General features: G+C 38.8%; 1 long non-coding RNA gene across 1 annotated transcript; it reads right to left on the reverse strand.

Annotated features, from left to right (window-relative positions):
- Nucleotides 1-4716: 4716 nt before the first annotated feature.
- LOC127753674 (uncharacterized) lies at nt 4717-7233 on the reverse strand. Its single transcript, XR_008012676.1, has 4 exons — nt 6957-7233; nt 6272-6336; nt 5745-5818; nt 4717-4923 (listed from the first exon to the last, which is right to left on the reverse strand). It is a non-coding gene; the product is annotated as an uncharacterized LOC127753674 (long non-coding RNA).
- Nucleotides 7234-24432: the final 17199 nt, after the last annotated feature.

A 24432-nucleotide genomic window follows, 5' to 3' on the forward strand; every position in this document is an offset into this window, starting at 1 on the left:
ATATTTAGAAACGGAGGGAGTATATCTGAATGCCTGTGGTGACAATGGGGGCACCGTGATCGAGACTCGTGGATTTTTACTCTATTAAAAGCTAGGGAAATAGTCCAATTCTTATAATCAAGGGTTTAGCATTGCTTGTGTGCGCGTGCCGGGCGAGCATGATGAGGGCGCGCGGGGGCGAGGCGAGCAATGACGCCGCCTTGTGGCCGACGCGCCCGGAGCAGCAACGGCGGAGACATGCTTGTACAACGACTGACGGCGATGGAGTCAGAGACGAAGTGGGGCGTGATTGGGAAGGCGGTGGCATCGTTGTCGTGGCTCGTCGCAGCTCGCTGACCTTCCCTCTAGGACATCAGGAGGGGTGGAGGGCTCTGTTCGGTCTGGCTCGGTTCGGTCTGGCTCATTAGGATAACAAGCTAGTTATATTGATCAATCATAAAATAGAAATAAGAAAAGAATTTATATTTATTCCGATCAAACTTCTTCCCTCTTAACTTGGAAGTTCTTCTGAGATACAACGAAATGGTTCAGTTCTAGAGCCAAAGATCTTAGTTCTCGAACAAGCACTTGAAAAGATTCTGGAGAATCCTTTGGAGAATCCTTCTCCAGATCGTAGTGCTAAGTATTTCTTGCGAGCTATAAGCAGCTCGGCTCGGCTCGATTGGAAGCTCGAGCCAGCTCGTTTAGCTTGCGAGCTGGCACATCAACAAATGCATCTAAGACAGATTGCAACTTGAATCGAAGAACCAAATCAACCAAAAGTCCATAATCCATACATCCGGGCAAGCAATCACAGCAAATACATGACCCATCATCCATTCGTTCACCCGTACTGATGAACCAAAAGTCCATCGTCAAAATTCCACACAAGAAAAATGTAGAAAAGCAACAACACTTCTGTCGACGTTTGATGTCGCGATTCCAGTATTTGCATAGTATGGGATCATTGGTACTAAGGTATACGCGAGACTGAGGTAAAAGATACGAAGACGGAGATTTTTATACAGGTTCGGGCCCCTGAATTATCAGGTAATAACCCTATATCCTGTTGGCCGAAGCTGGTATTGCTCTTATTCATCTGGATCACACAAATACAATATTTGGGATAGCCTATCTAACTGTTGTCAACATGGCGGTCTAAAGGTCTGACTCGTAGTCGACAACAGGGTAGTCTTCCTCCTTGAATCCGTGCCCGGCGAGATCAGAGATAATGCTTTCGTCTCTCCTGATATTATCCGGAGACACCGTAGAGGACTAGCCATGCTTATCCCTGAAGTCGATATCCGGCGCCTTGTCTTGGCGTATGTTGGCTTGTATGTTGTGGCTTCTGTTGTTCCGTGTATGTTGATTGTCTCTTCTATGGTGAGTATGTGGATTATCCCCTCTCCTCCTAGGGGGCCTTGTATTTATACCCATAGGTGTCCCCTTGTCCAAGTAAAACTAGGGAAACCAATATGGATACAATTCGAGTAGTCCTTGTCGTTTCCATGTAGAACTCTGGTTATCTTTCCTTATCCCGAACTCCTCCTATATCCACAGGTTGTTTCCGTATAGGACATGGCATGTGGTGGGTCCTGCCGAGATTTAGTCAACTATTATTATGTATGTGGTATCCATAACCCTGACAACTTCATTAGTGACTCAATGCTGAGACAGCGATTACTACTCCTCAAATCTTCGATTCAGAACTTCACGACGGCAGCGGTGTTTGTTCCATTTTCAAGCAGAGCGGCAACTGGATGAGGGGATGGCGAGGTAGAGGCGTCATGCGCGGAGTGGCGTGGCCGAATTGGCGACGACCGACGGGCTAGGGGTAACGGCGTAGCGCGGCCGGTGGTAGGCTGTGGTGGAGCTGCCCTGATGGCGTGAGAGTGAGACGATGAGACGAGGGAGGGAGACAAGGAATGGCCAAATGGGGATGACGGCATAGATAGGAAGAAGGGGAAAAAGAGATCGATTCATCTAGGGTTGTATTTGTCTTGTACGTACACACGTTCTTGGGCTTTTGGTTTGCTTCCTTCTTAGGGAAAATTGTAATCATGCAATTATAATTTTATAAAATTTGAGATATACCATCCTGACTCACATGTCATTGACTTATGTGGGTCCTTCTTCTTATTTAGGCTTTGCACTTGGGCTTTTAAGATTAGTCTGTCAATTGTTGAGCCTGGCTCGTTTGGCTCGCGAGTTGGCTCGTTATAGCTAACGAGCTAAAACCGTGGCTCGGCTCGTTAACAAATCGAAACGAGCCGAGTCAGACATGAACCGAGCGAGCTAACGAGTCACGAGCTTTTCGTTCAGGCCTGAACTCGCCTCATCGTCCAGCAGCGGGTAGCAAGCCGTGCTGAGTCCCCGCCTAGATTTTGGAACTCTTGACACAAGCTGAGGGACCTTGGGTGAACGTTTTCCTTAGTCCTTTGCAACCCATTCAGCTCGCTAAGGCCCATTTGAGAAAACCCCAGAAAACAGGGGTTTGCAACGGCCCATGTTTTCATTTTGTTGCAGTGTCGGTCCATAAGAGTTTTAAAAGAGGCCCATTAGTAGCAAGTGCAGATCAACGGAGAGCCCACTGATAAGTGCAGTAACGGCCACTGTTAGGCATGCACTTAGGCCCATATAATCATTACGCATGTGGCATAATGCCATACTCGCAGAAATTACGAAGCGCAGTTACTATTGTTAGTATGTGTAGGAGTAAAATAAAAACAACGTAGGAGTATGATTTCAATAACTGTAAATTATAGAAGCCTCATTGACTTCAGTGTATGACCAATTGGTGTACTCAAACGTAAGTGCATCTGTTTGAATTTGTGATCAACCTCGTTGGATCGCAATTGCCCTGTTTAGTGCCAAAAACTTTTTTTTCCAAAAACAACACATCGAATCTTTAGATATATGCATAAAGTATTAAATATAGATCTCTACTATTATAAAAATTAAAGATATTTTTGCTGGTGTTTTGGTACGTCATCCATATTAGAGTCGATTTTTTAATTTTATCTTTATCTTTTTATATGCCGGTCTCTTACGTGAAACTTGCCCCCTCACGTCAGAAAAATAAACATGCAACACAAGGTCCGATTCTGTTTCGTTTCTCCCCTGTATGCATGTGATCATATATTGTTTCCCGCGTATTCCCACGGAGGCTTCCAAATTTATGTTGCTTTGATCGACTCGGACATTGTTTCTTTGAAAAACAAATAACGCTATCACATCACACAAGTGTTGTTGAATCTCTATTTCTATCTCTATCTCTACTATTATAAAAATTGAAGATGTTTTTGCCGGTACTTTGATACGTCATCCGTGTATGAGTCGGTTTTTAAGTTCGTTCGCTTTTGAAAATACAAATATATATTTGAGTCGGTTTTTAAGTTCATTCGCTTTTCACATAAAAAAGGAGTCGTATAAGAAAACTCGCATGCTAACTTTACGAACGGACTCCTAAGCTCATGATTTTCTAAAAATATATATATCCAAGTGAATTTTCACAATGAATTTGATTTTAACTAAACAATATAACAATAATATGATTAAAATAGTTTTCACCCGTTGCAAACGGGCTTTTTTTAGTAAATTAAAAAAACTAATTGCACAGTTAGAGAGGAAATCGCGAGACGAATCTTTTGAGCCTAATTAGTCCATGATTAGCCATAAGTGCTACAATAACCCACTGTTAGGGTTACGGATAAGGTATACCCTCTACCCTTGGATGTATGTTGTATGCCGATACGGTATACCTGCGCGTATACTGGTAATTTCTGTATATGTTAAGGAAATCTATCACGTGATAGAAACAGAATCCATACATGGGAGAAGTCCTACTCGGACAAGACTGGGTCGTTACCATATCGTGTGGGGTCCGATATCTTCGAGTCATACTTGGAGATCAACTGACCCGCGGTATAAAAGGGACCCCCTGGGCAGGACCTAAGGCATCGAATCTCACCACCAACACATCCACCACAGCCTACGAAGTCAGAGCCTACAGGAGCCAAGTCGCGGGTGATCTAGTCGAACCAACTCGACTACGGTCTCGTCGGTATCATCGAGTTCTGCTATTCCCTTTGTAATCTGTAGTTTCCATCATATAATCTCATACCAACTGGATTAGGGCTATTACCTATCAAGGGGCCTGAACCAGTATAATCTTTGTCTTCTGCTTGTTTGATGTCGTACTACGTAGGTCCTCGTACCAACGTACCCCACACTACAAGAGAATGGATTTTTCGTGACTGGCCCTCACTCTCACGAAAAGTCAAAAGCCTATCACAAAGATCTTTGGTGACCACATACTATCACAAAATGTTAGTCACGCTTGATTGGTCACGAAGTCTAATATTTGGTGAGGGGAAGCAGTCACAAGCTGTTCAGTGACTGTCAAGCAGTCACGAAAAAGCAATTCCCCCAATTTGCATGTTTTGACCATTTTTCTAACAGTTTTGCTTAACCGTTGGGAATACTTTTTCGTGAAGGTGGTAGCTGTCACAGAACATCAATTTCCTGACAGACTTTTGCCATTAGGAAATACCTTTCGTGACTGGGTGGCTCTCACGAAACACGTCATGTGCACGTAATTAATATGAAAATTCATGTAAATCAACCTCATATGCTAGAAAGTGAGTTCAGATACAATACAACAAAATCACTTATTTTACCCGAGTCCAAATTCAAACTCACAAAAGCATATATTAGCAATGAACATCGTGAGTCCTTACATAATTCATAGAAAAACAGTATTTGATTATACACTACAAATTTCTACACAAGTCTTGTATCAGTCCAATAATTCTTGAAGTGACAAGCCCAATATAATGCCATAGAATAGAGGGAAGCAGCCTTCGGTGGCCACTCATGAAGCAAGCTCCACTTGAAAAAAGGAAGTCTTCTGAGCTTTCCATAAAAAAACCATTCAACAATTATCTACAAATATGATACAATATATTAGGAAAGCTTCTGCAAAACAAATTAGTACATCAAAGTGAATCATCAAATTGAGTTGAACTGTATCACTGGACTTGAAATTGTTGCCTTAAATTTCATGAATGTCACTTGAAGATTACAGCAAGCTACAATTTAGTTATTAGCTAATATTATTACTGAATAGCTCCAAATTCAAATGGAATCACTAGTCAACACTGTAAAAAAGCCTATAAAAAGCTTAAATCAGATTAATCGCATGAGGTAATCAAGTAGATGAATCATCGGTAAATTGCTCTTATCATGCATACCGATTAAAACACTGTACTGGAATGAAGTCATTAGAGCCATGCAAAATTACAATAGTTTTCTTGGACCTTTAGCAAATGCTCCAATATTTTTACCATGTTTAGGTTCAATAATGAATCCAAGATAAAAAGAACACACGCCAGGCAGCTGTCAGATAACTGGATAAGCACATTTCTGTGCAGAGTTTCAGCATCTAAGATAAAACGAATATACATGTATACCATGTAGCTTCAGATATTTAGGAAAAATAATTTCTAGATCAAAGAACGCAGGCATGCCATGTAGCTTCAGATAACAAGGGAGCACATTTGTATGTGTTAAGTTTCAGGACATCTTTAAGAAACAGAGATAATTTCCTTAAATCTTGCAAGCCATTAGGTACCTTCAGTATATTCTAGTTTCTTAAATACAAAGCTGGTCATTTTGGCATAAGATGACTAGTATCAAATCAATTATGACCAATTAATGGTAGCATATAAATATAAATGAGTATGATAAATATAAAAATGACTCACCAAAATTCTAGTTCTAATGCATCAAAAACAACACTCTTCCTCTGTGTCCCATTCTTCAGATTGATTAGAGCAGTCTACATTAGATTTAAAAGCCATCTTTAGAAATGAAAGGAAAACATATTAAAGATATGACACAACAAGTAATTAACCATAGTATTTTTGGAAAAGCGAAAACATATTACTTCCAAGGCATATTAAAGATGTCCTGTTCCACTATTTACTAGCAACAAATCATTAAAACCACATTATGCGTTGCACAGGCAGTAAACTATATAGAACTTAAGAATGGACTGCAGAAGTTCAGAAGCAATCTAATTCCCACAATGCATTACATCTAATAGCTGTGTAGGCACAATGGTAACTGCATCTATTAGCTATCCAACTCCTCCTAAACATCTGCGTAGAGTTAGACAGTGACAACAACACTTGCATGATAGCAGGTAACAAGAAAAGAAAAGAAAATAATTCAGAAAACACTTGCTTGGTGACAGGTAAAATGAAAAGAACAAATGTTTCTTCAGTTTTACCTTGTGGATGTCCAACAGATACTTCAGGTGATGTCATTGATCTGCAGTAAACTCGCTCTAGGATCCTATATAGTGTAAAATTAGAAGAATTTAGAATTCTAACAAACAATATGCATTTTTAACTAAAAGTTAGCTGATTTTTTCAAAAGTACACAACACTGACAAGTGTACGAGAAAAATGAAGTATAATTTCAGTACACCTGCAAGTAGTAGAACAATATTTATGCATTATCTACATATACAGGAAAGGGAACACAAATGTTTATAATTGAGATGCACATTAAACAACTTGCCTTAATATTTTACTATGAATTAAGATCCAATTCAGAGGATGCAAACACATGAAAAATGCAGCTTGTAAAATATCTCACTGTTGTAAGGAACCAAAAAGCTAGTGTAAAAAACCAAGGTCAGTAAACTATCCATAATTGTTTATCATAAATTATCCTAATACCACTATCTAATGAAATCTGAGAATTTTTGCAACCATCTAATAAAAACATTGTGACAAATTACTGGTTTAAAAGCCTCAGACATAAATTTAACCAAAAATCGCTGCATTGGCATTTCATCGAACACCTATGGGTCACCCTATGGAAAAAACAGAGGGAACTATTTCTGGTGGAAGGGTTAACAGCACAGAGGAGAAGGCAGGTCGCTGGAGTGTAGAGTAGCGATGGCACACCTCACGACGAGAAGAGCAATGGTGACGCGACCCACGGACAGGACACGGGGACGGCGGCGAAACCCACCGTGAGGAGAGCAACGGCAGCACGCCCGTCAGAGAGGAGAGCAAGGGAGGCAAGACCAACGGTGAGGTGAGAATGTACGGGCTCCTTCGCCGGCATCACTACCAGCGATGAATCGACGAGCAGAGTTGCGGCGCCGAGGTGGAGGCGTGGAGCTCACTAGGGCCAAGAGCCATGGGGAACGAGAAGAACACTCTGTTTTTGGTGGTTCACAGTTTCAGACAGAGGCAGAGCAGCTTGGCCCATTTAAGTCCATCACACAGTATGGTAAGGGCTTTATATTACTGCACCGTCACCAACTCTATTACTCGGTGACTGGCTGCTCTTCCCAGTCACGAAACACCCAATTTCATGATGGTGTTCTAATGCCTGTCACGATATGTCTTCTTGGTGACTGTGTTTACATCGCCATCACGAAAATCTGTGGGGCAGTCACGAAAAAACGATTTTCCAGTAGTGCCAATACCCTCTATATCCGGTCTACGGGTATCCCTCGTCGACACCCACATGTGCTAATGATGGATTAATTAGGCTCAAAAGATTCGTCTCGCGGTTTCCAAGCGAGTTATGAAATTAGTTTTTTCATTCATGTCCGAAAACCCCTTTCGACATCCGGTCAAACGTTCGATGTGACACCCAGAAATTTTCTTTTCGCGAACTACACGGGTCTCAAGAGGTGTCTCTGTAACTTGCGAAACTATGAATTCGATCGAACAATTAATCCTTTGATGAAACCGTACGCAATTAACCCTCGTAGTACTATCTCCTAATTCTGCGATTAATGACTCCTTCAAACAATTCCTTTCCAAGTTTGAACTATGGAGATATGTAGCTAGCTAGACACAGTGCCAAGCTAGTGAACCGAAGGTGTGGTCTATCTTGCGAGTTGCACGGCCGGTGAGGGGCCGATCGATCGAGACGGAGCACCTACGCTGCACACACACACAGTCAATCGTCTTCTTCCATGGACCATGGCGACACACATGCAGGACACGTTACGGTGTCACCTTCACCAACCATGCACACGAGTACTTCGCGGGCGACTACTTCCATTGCTCAATTAGTGCTATACAGATTTTGGATTAGGCCGACCAAATGTTAATTACCCCCCTCTTAATTTCTCTCTCCGTCTCTAAAGTTAACATTTTGACTTCGATTTGTTTCGAAATATAACACTACTACATGATACATTATCCTAGACGCCATCCCCTTCTGTTTCCAAGCGGTTCGTAAGTAAAACCGCACAAAAAAAAAATAAGAGTACCGGCGTGGGACTATCGCGGTCCACTTAAATCAACCGCACGAGATAATCACGGAAAAATCGATTTTCCCATGCGGGCTTTTAAAGTGAACCGCACTCTCTCTTACTTTCTTCCCTTTTATTATCTCTCAACTACCCCCTCCCTCTCTCTCCCTTATCTCTTCCCCCCTGTGGTTCCCTCCACACCTTCCACTCCTCCCCCTCCCCTCCTCCGCAGGCCAGCGCGGCGACGGCCGGGCGAGGCGGCTGGTCGGCGTGGCGAGCGGGCGAGGCAACGGCTGGTCGCGGCGGCGAGCCGGGCGCGGCGACGGCCGGGCGAGGCGGCGGGCCGGCGCGGCGAGCGGGCGAGGCGGCGACGAGCTGGGCGCAGCGACGGCCGGGCGAGGCGCGGCTACTGGCAGAGGCGCGGCGGCCGCTCGCCCTCGCCGCTGCCTCGGGAGGCCCGCCTCGACGATGATGACGACGGCCTCGACAACGACGACCTCGACGGCGGACCTCGGCGAGCTCGCGACAACGATGACGGGCTCGGGGGAGACGGATCCGTCGTCGGTGGGCGCGGTAGAAGTGAATCCGTCGCCGGCGAGCTCGGGGGAGGCGGGCGGGCTCGTCAGCTCGCGATGGCGACGGCCGGATGCGGACAGGTGGCAATTTTCGCTTTTTTTTTATTTTTGGTTTTTTTGGTTCCGTGCGGGTGGCATTATTTGACCGCACGGGATAATCTATTATCCCGTGCGGTCCTTTTAACCCGACCGCACGGGAAAATGATTATCCCGTGTGGTCGGTCCGTCCGCACGCGAAAATAATGATTTTTCCAAACGAGGAGCTGCAGGCGGGCCGGGCGACCGCACGGGATAATCATTCCAACCGCCCGGAAAAATGGGTATTGTAGTAGTGTAATAACTTCTTCACCTGTATTTTTTTTCTCAATCAATTATAACCTTCTATATATACTATTCAAATTATCCACATACTATTTCTCCTCAACCAATCATAACTCTTCTCTATTTAAATCCACATATTTTCTTAGTACTCATATTCAACTGTAAAAATTCATATTTGGGACAGAAATATTATTAGAATTAGAAGGGTAGTTTATAGTTTGACAATCATCGACAAAAGGCTCGCGAAACAGCTAGCTTAACATTTCGCGAGGAAAGAAAACACTATTACTCGCTCGTTTGAGCACGCCCAATGTATAATCCAAGAAGGGATGTAAAGGTAGGCCACTTACATCTCACAGCAATTTGGTGAAAAGTTCAACAACCTGAGATGTAAGCTGCATAAAGTTCACACCGCGTTTGACGAGTGGGCTTGAGATACTCTCTCTCTCTCTCCTTTTCCTTTGTAACCCGATGTTTTTTTATTGATATAGAGAAGGGTAATATTTAATTTGACTCTACATCCAACCAGATATATACATTATTTTAAATTGGAAATTTGATCGTTCATATGAAGATTTGAACTCAAAATATTATGGTGCTACTCATGTCACTGTAATCGTCCTTTGCCTAATACCGGTTTCTACTATATGATGCGGCTAGAAAAATCTTGCGATGTATGTGACCAACTTCATGTCTTCATCGTCTTATGCTTTTGGGTCCTCTACTCCACCCCCCTCATGGAAAACAGAGTAGTCCATTAGCACATGATTAATTAAGTATTAGTTTTTTTAAAAAAATAGATCGATATGATTTTTTAAAGCAACTTTCATATAATTTTTTTAAAAAGGCGCACAATCTAGCAGTTTCAAAAACGTGTGCACGAAAAACGAGGGGAATGGGTTGGGAACTAAAAATAAATGAATTCAGCCTTAAAATCCCACGCTAGATACCCGTGCTCTTAAGTCTGTGTTCTTTAGTCAGGTTCCCAACCCATATGCTTGTTTTCCGCGTGCACGCTTTTCAAACTGCTAAACGTTGTGTTTTTTGCAAAAAGTTGCTTAAAAATATCATATTGATCCATTTTTAAAAAACAAAATAGCTACTTCCTCCATTTCATATTACACGACTTTCTAGAATTGTCCACATTCATATAAATGTATGTTAATGAATCTAAACACATATATATATATGTCTAGATTCATTAACATATATATAAATATGGACAATGCTAGAAAGTCTTATAATATGAAACGGAGGAAGTAATACTTAATTAATCACGTGCTAATGGATTATTATGTTTTCCGTGCGCGGGGCATTTGTTCCCAACTGGGGAAACGAACACAGCCTAAATGACATGACAATGCCTTCCTCCATCCATATCCTGATCTCCTCTCGGATTTCGCCAAGCAACTAGTATTACACTGATCGCGATTTCTGGTTAAAGCATTGCGTTCCTTCTGTAAAAACCATCATCACGAACGTCTTACTGTAGCTCGTCCGAAAACACAGCCTAGCTAGCCTGGAACCACCACTCTGCAAGATCAAGCCCCATTCGCCGACAGGTAGTTCAGTAGTTGGAAGGGAACATTATATTGATCCGCAATAATGTGCAAACATATATATGCTGACAGTTTAATCGTACATAGCCATATACGATGCATGCACCTATATTACTATATACGATGAATGTGGATAAGGCGCATAAAGCAGGAAATGATCCCTGGTTTGTATAAGTTAGCAACAACTAAAGCGTGACGTCGATATATATAATACCTCCTTTTTAAAATGTACGACGCCGTTGATTTTTCATACAATGTTTGACTATTCATCTTATTAAAAAATAGTATAAATATGTGAAAGTATAGGTTGAGATTTAATTTTGTTTGATAATAAAACAAGTCACAATAAAATAAATATTGTTTATATTTTTTTAGTGGTTAAATGTTATACAGAGATTGAGCAGTGTCGTATATTTTGAAATGAAAGAAGTATCATTCGTGTTCTTACACAGTAAAACGGACCAGATAAATAATCTGTGCTACTTCACTTATTATTGAGCCCAGACAGCGAGAGCACACTGCAACAAGAAGTTGCACAGGAAACACTATTACTACTGTCTTACTGTGATTGCAAATATCTAAAATCCAAATTAATTAATTAGAGATAATGGATTGATGGTGCAGATCGAGTACTGGCACAACACAAGGATCGTATCCGAGTCACCATTTTTTCCAAAAAGTTTTCAAGATAAGATTCTATAGATAATATTATTCAATAATGTATCTGAAGATCTGCTTAAACAGAGTGTGTGCCGTAAGGTCTACAAAGTCGTTTGCGTGGAAAGATGCCCCACACATTCCGTTAGTCCTACAAGTATATACTACAGGTATACAGCTTGCACTGTTGCACAGCACTTTCATCAATCAATGATCTCAGTTATCCAAAAAAAAAAAAAATCAATGATCTGCAACGTGAGTTCAATTAGTTACAATTTGGTCAGCACTATATGAATTATATGAAATTTAGTACTACCTCCGGCATAGAAAGAGTGCAGTTTTACACAGTTTATATCAAACGTTTGACCGTCCGTCTTATTTAAAAAATCTTTTATGATTAGTATTTTTATTGTTATTAGATGATAAAATATGAATAGTATTTTATATGTGACTATCTTTTTATAAATTTTTCAAATAAGACAGACAGTCAAACGTTAGACACAAAACTCACAACTGCAGTTAAAATGGGACGAAGGTAGTACTCCCTCCGTTTCAGGTTATAAGACATTTTGACTTTGGTCAAAGCCAAACTTCTCTAAGTTTGATTAACTTTATAGAAATAGGTAGTAATATTTTCAACCCAAGATAAATATAGTATGAAAATTTATTCAATTATAGATTTAATGAGACTATGCTGGTGTTATAAATATTACTACTTTTTTCTATAAAATTAGTCAAACTTAGAGCAGTTTGACTTTGACCAAAGTCAAAACATCTTATAACCTGAAATGAAGGGAGTAGTACATATTCCCTTCGTCTCGTAATATAGCAATTAATGTATGACATTCTCCGTCTCACAATACAAGAACATTGGATCCAATGAGACATTTCATAATACCATATTTAGAACCTGAGACATGAGGTTATCTTAAATTGTTGTACTATAAAATATTTTATCCGATTCTAAATTATTATATGATGGGACTGAGGAAGTATAATCAAGGACATCATAGCATTATAGAAAAAAGAAATGCACATATGTCGAGAAAAAAAATCAAGGGGCTCGATGAACGATACGATCTAAGATCACAGATGCACAGACATGACAAGGTGTGGGCTCCAACTTATATTATTTTCTCCATTCCAAAATATAAGATATTTTAATTAAATAAAACGTGTTGAGATTTATACTATTAAGGTGTGTCTTATTGAATCAAAATGAAGTACCTTATAATTTAAAATGGATGAAGTAGAATAGAAGTAGTATGTACACTGTCACAGCATATGGACTTCTAGAGGAGGCACTAGTTTATGATTGGGCTCAGTTACGCATGCACACAAATGGCAATTCACGTTACTGCACGTGATGCATGTCACATTAGTATTCTTACAGAAATACTTACATTAGTTACAAGTTGTGAATAGTCATAAAGAATACGGAGTATTACATATATAGAATCTCTCTGCGCATCTCCTGCATGTCGTTCCACCGCTCCCTCCTCATCTTCACCACTACGACTTCCCTGGTCTCCTCGTCTTTCTCCAAGTCCAACTAGGTTTCCCACGGTTCCTCTCTCTTTTTCCTCGTCTCCTAACCTCTCTCGGGACGAGACGTTGACAATGCCACTGCTTCGTCGCACCTACTTATTCCGTTTCATAATATAAGTCATTCTAGCATTTCCCACATTTATATTGATATTAATAAATCTAGACATATATATATCTATCTAGATTCATTAACACCAATATAAATATGAAAAATACTAGAATGACTTATATTATGAAACGGATGAAGTACCTTAGTCACGATGCGCGTCCTCGAGAAAATGCTGCCACCGGTGAGCTCTTTCGTGCACCACTGTAACTTTGCCTCTTCGCTTGATGGTTGGAGATTTAACATCACTCACCTGATCATTATAGAAAAGCTACAAAATAAAATATCATAATCTATGTCTCAATTCGGTTTGCATGATGTAAAATTCACAAAACATGGAATAAGTTGTGTGTTGAGAAACTTATTACAAACTAAAGTTTAACCATAATTCATTCCGAGAAAACAAATCCGCGCATACGCGCTGGCGGCGTGCACTTTCCGGCAAGCCACGCCCACGTGAGGCCCAGGCCCATGTCCAACGATCATCCGGTACGTCTGCTACCGTGTGAATGGATTAGGGTATATTTCTACTCGCATGTGTTAGTTTTTTCGTGTTTTTTCTTAATCAAGAACGGATGAATTTTTTCACGGTTTTTTAGGTAACAGGTTAAAAAATATATAAGTCAAGTCAAATTTTAAAAACTTTCACCCTAGATTTAAAAATTTCAACGCATATTTGAAAACTTTCAACTCAAAATTTGAATTTTTGAAGTCAAATTTTGAAAAATTTCAATTTTTCATCTCAAATTTGAAAAACTTTCAACTCAAATTTAAAATTTTCAATCCAGATTTGAAAGATTTCAACTCAAATTTGAAAACTTTTAAGGTAAATTTAAAAACTTTCAACTCAAAATTTAAAAACTTTCAACACAAAATTTGAAAACTTTTAATTCAAGATTTGAAAACTTTCAAGTAAAAATTTAAAACTTTTAATTCTACATTTGTAAAGAAGCGTGCGAAAGATTGAAAAAAAAATTGAGAAGAAAAAAAAGAAAAATTCGTCAGAGGAACCAAAATCAAAAAAAATGCAAAAAAAAAAAGCGGCGTGAGGATGGGCGGTGGGCCTAGCTGACTCGCGCTAGCTAAATTGCTGACGCGTACGCGCGCTAGAGCCCCCAATTCATTCACCTCTTTATGTGAGTTTCATGTGTCTCAACTCCCAAGCGCAATTTACATGGCATCATTGGCATGCGACGGCGGATATTGGGCATGAGGCATCGTACGTAGACGAAAGCACACGTAACAATTCTTCTAGATAATATGCAGCTTCTAGATAATACAGAAACGGTCGGTCAGCTCGAGCGGGCTGAATCTGTCTGTCATTCATGCTGATGGACAAATTGAACATTATGTCATACAGTACATGACAAAAAGTCATATTTCTAAATTCTGATTGACTAGGGCTCCCACCAAAATTGACAACTTATGTCTTATTGTGAATATTAAGCGCATGATTTAGGCCTTATTCTTAAGATGAATTTGGAAGAGAGGGTGTAGTTAGTACTCCAATACACAAGACAGAGAAGATAGCCACAACAAGACAGCAAACAAATTAACCGTACATAGAGTATTTCAGCAACCAATTCCACGGAGAAATCCACCCAAACACCCGCAAATAATCCCCCGCACGCCGAACGCGCGGGCGCGTATTGTAGGACGATAGCGTTTGTCACATCTCAGATCTGCTCGGCGTGGCTGTCTCGCGAGACGGCTGAGGCCCACCCTGAACAACCAGACGGCCTGGCGGACCCACCACTCAGCCTCCCTCCCGCATCTAGTGATTATACTCCATGGATTAATTAGGCTTAAAAAATTCATCTCGCGGATTAGCTCTCATTTATGAAATTATTTTTTTATTAGTCTATGTTTAATACTCTAAATTAGCGTTAAACAAGCGTTAAACATCCTTAAACATCTGATGTGACAGGCACTAAAAAGTTCCCATCTAAACCACCCCAAAACCTTCTCGTTTTACGTGCTGAGAGTAGGTAGGATGGTAAAAGTTAGTTTTTTTTATGAAAATTCAAATTCTAGAAGTTAAGTTAGAAAAGAATTTACGTAAAACAAGATAAGGTATTATAATTAATTAAATATTTATTATTTTAAATTTAAAAATAATAATATGGTTTTTAACAGATAATTTGATTTTTTATAGAAAGTTTTTTAAATAAAAACACACTTATTAATAATAGTTCAGGAAGAGAGTTTTTTTTTTCAATCCGCGGCTGCCATGGACTGCAGGATGCTCAACTGGGACTTCATTTACTGCAGCCGTACAGACAAGAAAAATCTGCTCGTTTGATTACAGAGTACTAGGAATAAATGCAAAACCACTTCATTCAAATAGGCCTGGCTTTTCTAGAAGCAAGCCAGAATGCCAGATCACAGAACCAACACACATACAGACATCCTGGACGCAACGCAACTAAACACGTGCCGTTAGGGTGTGTTTAGTTAAAAAAGAAAATTTTTAAATGTCAAATCGAATATTTAAGAGAAAATCTCCTGTGTAAATTTCACCTAATCCTTTCTGTACCCCTGAATTTTTCTCAATCCCTTACATACCCCTGAATTTTAGTTTGGATCCCTTTCATGCCCTTTCCGCTAGTTGACCGTTAAATTCTTATGAAAAAGTTTATTTCGCCCTTTGGTATAAAGAAGCATATAAATTAATAGAGTATATTGTTGGAGCATATAAATTTGTTATATGAGACTATTATGTTTATGAGATAGTTTTGCACCATATTATTTGCGATAAATATACTTTTAGATATGATATAAAAAATTAATACTTATTTATTAGTTATTAAAAGATCTTTTTAGCATATGTGTTCTGAAGTAATAAACAAATCTGTTGTATTACTTTGAAAACACATATGCTACATAAAAGAACTTTTAATAACTAATAAATAAGTATCAACTTTTTATATCATATGTAAAAATGTAAAAGTAAATTTTTCACAAATAATATGGTGCATCACATACTCATAAATATAATAGTCTCATCCAATAAATTTTTACATTCCAACAATATACTTCATTAATTTATTATGTTTCTTCATAGCAAAGGGCAAAATGGACTTTTTCAAAAGAATTTAACGGTCAACTAGCGGAAAGGGCATGGAAGGGATCCAAACTAAAATTCAGGTGTATGTAAGGGATTGAGCGAAATTCAGGGGTATAGAAGGGATTATGTAAACTTTCATGGGTACATAGGGGATTTTCTCAATATTTAATCAGATGTTGAAATGGGCTTTTAGACACGAATAAAAAAACGAATTTCATAACTCGCAATCACCTCCATCAGGGACAAAAACCTGACAGATCCCTCGCGATCACAGTGTTGTTTAGTTTTACGAGCGTGACCCCATTTGTAGTAGGCAATTTCACTTTCACAGGGTGATTAAGGTCACGGTCAATTAGTTAACACGGGACGCCTTCGTATAGATGACTTGTTTAAGTTGTACGGACTACAGAGTACATAAGTGCTCTGGTGGGTCACTGCGAAAAAAAAAACGGTGACGTTCCCTATATGATGGGTTTGAAAAGAGATGTGCAGTTTAGAAAGTACGGATTTCCTCCGTCCGTATGTCGTTTTGATTTTTTTAATTAAACTTGTTAAAAGTTTAATCAAATTTATAGAATAATATTTAATTTTATTACATCTAACATAGTTTCTTTGTTTTATGTTGAAAATATTACTATATTTTTTATAAACTTAATTAAAGCTAAAAAGTTTAACTTTAAAGGTTTAAAACGATTTATTATATGAAACAAAAGATGGAAGTAGAATCCTTTAAGATACTTCATCCGTTTCACAATGTAAGATTTTCTAGCGTCGCTCATATTTATTTAGATGTTAATAAATCTAGACATATGTATATGTTTATATTCATTAACATATATATGTATGTGGATAATGCTAGAAAATCTTACATTATGAAACAGAGGGAGTATAAAGGAACGATAGGAGTAATAATCTGATCACAAAATTATTTAGCAACACTATGAAATTTTTTTGGGTGTGTTCGGAAGCCGTCTTTTGGCAACGACTACGCCGCAGCAGTTCAAAACTACTGCAGATGGCAGCCACTTTTTGAAGTTTAGGTACAAAGATATGTGCGCACCGTGCACTCGTTCTCATACGTGGTGCATATTCCGGCGCCAATGCCAAAGGAAATCAATGAACATGACGCTGCCGATTCTAATTTGATAATCGAACACATTAGCCATACCTTTTTCTTATGGACGTATTATTAAAAAAAAGTCAATAGTTTAGACGGTACATATAGTAAATCTTAAATCTTAAAAGTCAATAGTTTAAAAAACGTTTGTTCAGACTGTACATAGTAGAAAATATCGTTTACAAGTAGGATATGGATAATCCATATCTTTCGTAATCTACTAATCTAAAGCTAGTAGGTTTCCAGCTGCTAGCCTATTAAGTCACTTGTCAATTCTAAATTGGCAGATAAATAAGGTCATATGAAAAAAAATCTTTTGGAAGTTCAAACTTCTGGAGGCTTCCAGGCTACAAGTTCCAAATACTATTCTCTTGCACTGCTTCCTTTGCACTTCAACAACAATATATCTCCATCAACTTCTACTAAGTTCCCAATTTAAGTGGACAAAAGAATATCAAAAAAATATATAGCGCTTGTATTTCTCTTTGAATTGCTGAAGTAATATATCTATAAAATTACTAATATCACATCTAATAAATCACATACATATAGCAAGTATTTTTTATCTTCTTCTCTATGATTGAGATGATGAAAGAAACAAAACGGGTCCAACACTAAATATGTTTGAAGAGAAATTAAACTTCTATCTTCCATACATCACTAAAAAATCTATTGAAAATTATACTATATCTTTCATGAGAAAAAATAGAATGTATTTAATATGGGAAATATCAAGATTTTTGTTCTCGGGGACAATAAGAAAACCTTGATATATCATAGCTAGGTTAAGTTGGAAGCTAAATGCCCTTCACTAATTATTTTACTGTTTAGTGTTCAGTTATTGTATTCTGAAGGATATCTACATACATAGAATGGCAATATATTTCTTTGGTGGCTTGGGATAAAGTATGTAAACCTAAGACAAAGGGTGGTCTTGGAGTTCTTAACCTCTCCATTCAAAATCAAGCTTTGATACTCAAATATTTGGATAAGGTCTATAATCACAAGGATCTTCCTTGGGTAAATCTTGTTTGGGGACATATTATGCAAATAGGGTTCCACATCTGTGTAATTTGAAAGGCTCCTTTTGGTGGAAGGATGTTTGTAAGTTGATGGATGTTTTCAGAGGTTTTGCTAGATGCTAAATTGGGAATGGTCAATCTTGTTCCTTTTGGTTTGATGTTTGGAGTGATCAACCCCCCTGTCACATTCCATGCCAGGCTGTTATCTTTTGCCCAAAGTCCAAATGTCTCAGCTCATGAATTTCTCTCTTCTGAGTCGGAAGAGCACTTTAATCTGCCACTTTCTGTTCAAGCTTTTCAGGAATTTCAAGAGCTCTCTTCCTTACTCTTAGATATTCAACTCACAGATGACAAAGATGTTTGGTCCTTTATTTGGGGAAATATGAAATAATCTTCTCAGAAATTCTATGCTTTGAACTTTAGAGCACTTAATTAAGCCTCCAGCTTACTTTCTCTGGCTCTGGAAATGTAAGGCAGTTTCCAAAGTAAAGTTTTTCGGCTGGTTACTATTGATGAATAGGCTGAACACCAAGTTCATGTTGGATCATAAAAATTGTGCCCCTCCAAATTGTGATCTTGCTTGCATGCTCTGTTCTTCATGCCCTATGGAGGATTTGTTGCATCTATTCTTCACATGTCCTTTTACTTTGAGTTGCTAGAATCTCTTGGGTATAAATTGGGATGCTACTCTTACATGATAATTTTGGCTAAAAGGACTCATCAAGGGAATTGTTTTATGGAGAAGTTTCTTTATGGTGCTTGGAATATTTGGAGGCAAAGAAATAATTTCATCTTTGATCAGCAGCTTCCCTCTTTGTCTTTCTGGAGAAAACTCTTGAAGGGTGATCCCCTTCTTCTGGTGCATAGAATTAGTGCGAGAGATCACGATGTAATCATAAATTGGATTAGTGTTTTGTAGTTTGTTTTTTTCTCTATTAATAAAGTTTTATTAACAGCGGGGTGCCTCCCCTGCTGTGTTCCTTTCAAAAAAAAGATGTAATGTGGAAGAATGTCACTAGCCCCAATATGAATATGAAAGATGCCCGAATCGATTCAACCCCAAGATTTAGACTCATGAGAGCTAGCGAAGGGAATTTTGAGCTAGCCAAGGGAATCATTTTTACTTACAAATCTAGATAGCTGTACCTAGATTCATAGTAAAAAAAGGACTAGTATATTTTAGGACGAAGGTACTCCAAATAAGAGAGGACAATGGTTCGGTGAAATCAGTGAGAAAAAAAAATCAGCACACCCGTCATGAATAACGAGTCTTAACGCTACCCTGTACCTCGTCCAAAAAAAAAAAAGCCCAGCTAGCATGCAACCATCACTCTGCGAGATCAAGCCCTGCTCGCCGACAGTAGTTGGAAGGGAACATTGACCGGCATTGTGCAAACTGATGCTGACAGTTTAATCGCATATGTGATATGCACCTATATATATATATGACGAAATGTGCATATATAAAGCTATAAAGCAATAACTGATCCCTGGTTTGTATAAGTAGCAGCAATTAAAACACTGTTACTACTGTTTTTTTGTGATCGCAAATATCTAAAAACCAAGTTAATTAATTAGAGAGATGGTGCACATCGAGTACTGGCACACCACAGGGATCGTATGAATCAACTTTTTTTTTCTTAATTTTCAAGATAAGATTATGTAGACGATATAGCTGCATTCAATATTCAATATGTATCATGAATATATGCTTAAACAGATAGATGCACCACACATTCCGCTGTAGTCCTACAAGCAGTATATCTATCTGCAGTGTGTTAAGTTCAATTAGTTTACCTTGCTTGTTCAGCATTGAATGAACTCTATGCAAGTTAGTAGTACGTACGATCAAGGGATGTAGAGAGCATTGTCAAAATAAATAAATAAATAAATAAAAATCAAGAGGCTGGACCGCACGATGCGATCAAGCTAGGACCACTGACGCAGAGGCACGACGCACCAAGCCATATAGTACAATGTCACAACATGGGCTTCTAGAGGATGCACTAGTTTATGATTGAGCCCAGTTCCGCATGCACACAAATGACAAATCGATCTAACTTTATTGCATGTGATGAGCTTGGGGCATCAACATAAGTGGTCATTTGTTATTCCTATTTTTACAATGTATATATATAGTAATTGACATTAAGAGATGGGACCTACACTCTAAAAAAATTTGCATCCAAATGCTATAGTTCTCTCATGAAAGAAGCAAAAGGAGAGAGATATGTTATATTTTAATCTAGAATAAATTGCACTGGCGGTCCTTAAACTTGTAAGCAGGTTTCATCTAGGTCCACGAACTTGTAAAGTATGTATCGAGGTCCCTAAACTTGGTCTATTGTATCATCCCGGTCTAAAATATCATTTGACTGTGGTCTTGCCTACGTGGCACGCCATTTAGACACAATGTAGATGATGACATGGCACATTATTATTATTTTTTTCTTTTTTTCTCCCTTCTTCTTCCTCTTTCATTTCTCTCTTCTTTGGCCTCTTCCTCGACAGCAGCGACGCTCGGCGACGGGGGAGCTCGAGGTGGCTCGGAGAGGAAGAAGATAAAAGAAAAGGGGGAAAAGGAAAAAAAATGCCATGTTATCGTCCATGTGGCGTGCATGTAGGCAAGACCACGGCCAAACAATGCTTTGGACCGGGATGATACAATAAACCAGGTTTAGGAACCTCGATGTGCGCTTTGCAAGTTCGTGGACCTAAGTGAAACCTCGTGACAAGTTTAAGGACCGCTATATGCATTTTACTCTTTAATCTATATGGGTGGTCCTTATAGCTATGGATTTCTAATGCCACCTCTCACAATGGTAGATGTACCCATATGAAGTTACAAGAACTGTTTTCTTTTTCACATTGTGGATGCCCTAATGTGGGTACACCCATTAAAGTGTCAGTTTATGTTGGAATTGCTTTGCTCTTTTCTTTCTTTGATGATTTGAAAGATCATGGTTTCAACAAGATTATTCAGAGGATGGAGTTTTAGATCGTCCTCGCTTCCAAACTCCGTAAATGAATGAAACTCCTTCCCCGGTCCATTGGAAGAGCTAGGGGAAGCCGGATCATTTGACGGAAATGGAAGGTCCGAGCGGCTCATTCATTCTTGGCATATAGGAGTAGTATATGGATTTTTTTATCTTTTGGTTCTTTTAAAAAAACTTATTTATAAATAGACCATAAAAAACTTATTCTAGAAATGATCATTTTTGCGGTACCAATATAACCGGCATCATGATCCAATATAATGGCGCCAATAACGTTATTATTCTCCTCCGGTGAAAGCTAAGTTACTAATGTGAAGAGGGACGGTGCCAATGTTATTGGCGCCAAGAACCTATTTGTAAAAAAACCTATTTATAATAAAAATATTTACAAATAGGTCCTCAACGCTAATGATGCTAACTCTAAGGACTTATTTCTAAATATTTTTTATTACAAATAGGTATTTTAGTTACAAATAGATCCTTTTAAAACAAATTACAAATTAGTTGTCGACGCTAATGAAATTGGCACCATCGCCCTTCATATTAGTAATTTACCTTCCACCAATGGCTAGGGAGATGGCGCCAGCGTCATTAACACTGACCAATGATTTTGGCACCACGAAAAGGATTTCTCTAGAAGAAGTTTTATAAAAGAAACAAAATGAAAAATATGTTAAGAAATATTAGGATGGCTCCTATAGTAATACGATAAATTTTGAAACAACTTGTATAATCCTTTCATGCTAAAATAATTTAATTTCTCACCAACTTATTTTTCCCAAAATAACCTTATCTTTTAACTTTGAAGTAATCATTGCATTAGATTCTACGAAAGTGGAGGACAAATGCATTAGGACGTAAAATTTCATGAGATATAACTCACCTAAAAATTAGCAAAGCTGATAAAATAAAGGGGCAATTGCTAATTTCATCATATTGCTAGTTTGCTTATTTAACCCTATTTTTCAAAATCGAAGATAAAGGCTGACCCTATTCCGTTAAAACGAGTTAATGGTGTTAATTAAGAGACAAATAGTCCCTTCTGCCCTTACTTATTTGACCTTGCTATATTAAAACGTGCATACATTTTGACTTTCTCACATTTGTAACAAATTTGGTATACCTTTCACATTTGAGATAAGTTTGACATATTAGGCTTCAACTTTTAAATTTGAACATTTTGAATCAATTTAATCAATTTTACTTTAATTTGACAGATTTTTGACATAAGGCAAATAAAATTTGGTAAAAAATTTTACAAAATTTTGACAACATATTGTCTTATTTTGTGGATCCCAAATTGCATACATTCAAGCAGAAACACAAATTATATCAATCCAACCAAGATAATATCCACCAACAAATTGTCGGTGCCCACGCATCGGCGCCAACGCCTCCCTCTTCACGCCGGCGCGTCGCCGCCCCCTCCCTCCACGCATCGGCGCCCCACCGCCTCCTTCTGCACGCCCCGTCCTCCCTCCACATGCCAGCGCCCGAACACTGTTCCTCCCTCCGTGAACCGATACCACAGCTGCTCCCTCCCTCCACGCGCCGGCACACCACTGTCCGTGCCGGCGCGCCGCCAACCCCTCCTTCCTCCACACGTCAGCTAGCTGCCCCCGCCTCCCTCCGTGCGCCAGCCACATCGCCGCTCCTTGGGTTCCGCGCACCGGCGCCACCACCGCGCCCTCCCTTGACATGCCTCCACCGCTGCATTCGTCCACACGCTGACGCCACCACTGCGCCCTCTCTTTGCAAGCTGGCGTCGCCGCCGCCTCCCTTCACGCATCACCGTCTCCTCCCTCCCCGTGCTGCCGCCGCCGCCGGTTGCGCTGCAAGAGAGGCCAGAGAAGACGAGAAGGGAGGTCGGGAGATGAGTGAGAGGATAGTGTTGAAGATTTGAAGTGAAGTGTATTGAGGATCAGTTTGAATAGTAAATTGATTTTTTTTATCTTTTCTTTTTTGAAACCCTAACAATGTAGGCAAATAGGGTCGGATGGCATGTTTGATTTGAAAAGCGGAGTCAAATTAGCAAACTAGAAAAGGTAGTATCATATTAGTACTTAGGCTTTAAAATAGGGTCAAAAGAGCAATTATCCCTAAAATAAAATATCATAATCTATGTCAAATCGGTTTGGAGGATGTAAAAGTCACAAACCGTGGAATGAATGGTCTGTTGAAAAACTTACAAAAACTAAAGTTTTACCACATTTCATTCTTCTCTTTCTGTGAGTTTCATGTGTCTCAAACAATTTACCTGGCAACGCGCCCACGAGAGTGTACACGTATGCATGCGTTTGCACGGCCGGATATTGGGCATGAGGCATCGAATGTAGACGAAAACACACGCAACAATGCTTCTAGATGATATAGACGATCAGCTTGAGTTTCTGTTGATGAACAAATTGAACATTGTGTCATACTATACATGACAAAAAGTCATATTTCTAAATTCTGACAATGACTCCCACCAAAATTGACAACTTGGGTATTGTCGTTAATATTGAGCGCGTGACTCCCTATTCATATCATTTGTACATCGGTGGATTACTGTTAAAGTTTGTTTGCTCTATGACTCTAAAATTATATTTTCTCAAAAAATACATTGCTTAGATAGGAGTATGCTTTAAACTATTTGTTAACTTTATTTATCATCAATATATTTAATTTATATTAATATATAATTGTATGTATAGTCCACTACAATAATCTGTTTTAGAATTCTAACTATGCCTTGGTGACTCTGCATGCTGAAGTTAATTTGCCGCACTTACGTTATACGATGTTACCACACACGCTATATATATAGTACCGTAGCGTTTGGAGTTCTCCATGTAGAGTTATATAAATAAATAAAATTATCCATTTAACAATGGAGCATCTTTGGAGGGAAAGTATATGGAAAACTTAAAAATTATCGTTGGATTAAAAAAATAAATGTACTATGAGATTTATCCACGTCACAAAAAGTACTAGATAGACAAATATTATGTGTCCATTTTTTAAATTTAATAGTAGTTTTCAAGAAAATAAATCTAATTTTTTAAATTTATAATAGTTAATTTTAATTAATCATGTGCTAATGAGATTTCTAGTTTCGTGTGTGGTACAAAATTTTCTAAGTTGCAAGAATAGAAGGAAGCATAGTAGTAGCAGTAGTACGTACTCCAGTACACACGCAAGGCAAGACAGCCTCAA

The sequence above is a fragment of the Oryza glaberrima genome, chromosome 11 (assembly GCF_000147395.1).
Source record: "Oryza glaberrima chromosome 11, OglaRS2, whole genome shotgun sequence".
Taxonomy (NCBI): domain Eukaryota; kingdom Viridiplantae; phylum Streptophyta; class Magnoliopsida; order Poales; family Poaceae; genus Oryza; species Oryza glaberrima.